We start from the raw sequence: 981 nt of genomic DNA, 5'->3' as shown, positions 1-981 counted from the left end.
TGAGATAGTATGGCATAAGCCTGTCTTCCTTAACCACAAATTGTGTAGTAATACAACTTGGAAGTACTATAAGTCACACACAAAACATTTACAGTTATTATTTGCTTCAGAAAAGAATAACAAGAACAGTAGCACAAAGAACAATTCCATGATTGATAGCAGAAGAAATCATCTTCCGAGAGACTGTTTGCTGACTGTAAACCGGCTTGTCTCGCATCAGATATTTCGATTCTATACGGATCTCTTCTTGTCAAGTGGAAGATTTCTGACAGCAAAAGCGGATAGATCATTGCAGGCTCATAAATTTCTGCACCCGAAAGAAAAAGGAATAGAATATATAGCACGGATTCGGTAGTAAAACACACGCAGATCACAGTAATAGTTTCCGAGCCGCTACTCTTCTCGCTTCCCTTCGTCGAAGTTTTGCGCATAGCTGAACGAGTCATACCTAAATCCCTGTGTGGTCGGAAGAGTAGTGTTGGATCGCACGAGCTTCCTGGCCTCCGAGCGCAGCTTGTAGAAGATGTGCTGCCAGCTGCCCTTGCTGCGGCACCCAAGCAGGGCTGTCTCCTCCTCGTTCATCTCAATGTCCTGCGCGAACGCCGGCTTCCTGGAAAGGACCCACCCCCACCACCGATCCCACCACCTCCTCAGAGGACCGCCGGCGAACTCGCCGATGGACGACATGGACTTAGACTTCCTGAAGACCCAGTCGGAGGAGGCTGTGGACAGGGGCTGGATCTTGACCGAGTAGGAGGAGATCCTCTTCCTTAGGCCTATGAGATGGGTGTCCTTCTGGGCTTGGAAGGTGGGGAGGTCATCCTGGTAAGGCATGGTGGGCAAGAACCTTTTCTTTTGGAGAATTTCAAACAAGGAGCCCATGGTTGAAGCCGGAGAAAGAGAGGAGGAGGAGGAGGAGCTTCTTGTCTCACTCCTCTGTGTGGTTCTTGTGCATTTGGTGGCACTAAAGAGGAGAAAGGG

General features: G+C 49.0%; 1 long non-coding RNA gene across 1 annotated transcript; it reads right to left on the bottom strand.

Moving 5' to 3' along the window:
• LOC135610209 (uncharacterized) lies at window positions 1-587 on the bottom strand. Its single transcript, XR_010486067.1, has 2 exons — window positions 449-587; window positions 1-307 (listed from the first exon to the last, which is right to left on the bottom strand). It is a non-coding gene; the product is annotated as an uncharacterized LOC135610209 (long non-coding RNA).
• Window positions 588-981: the final 394 nt, after the last annotated feature.

Source organism: Musa acuminata, chromosome BXJ2-4, assembly GCF_036884655.1.
Source record: "Musa acuminata AAA Group cultivar baxijiao chromosome BXJ2-4, Cavendish_Baxijiao_AAA, whole genome shotgun sequence".
NCBI classification, from domain to species: domain Eukaryota; kingdom Viridiplantae; phylum Streptophyta; class Magnoliopsida; order Zingiberales; family Musaceae; genus Musa; species Musa acuminata.
This window is presented reverse-complemented; position numbering and strand designations above follow the sequence as displayed.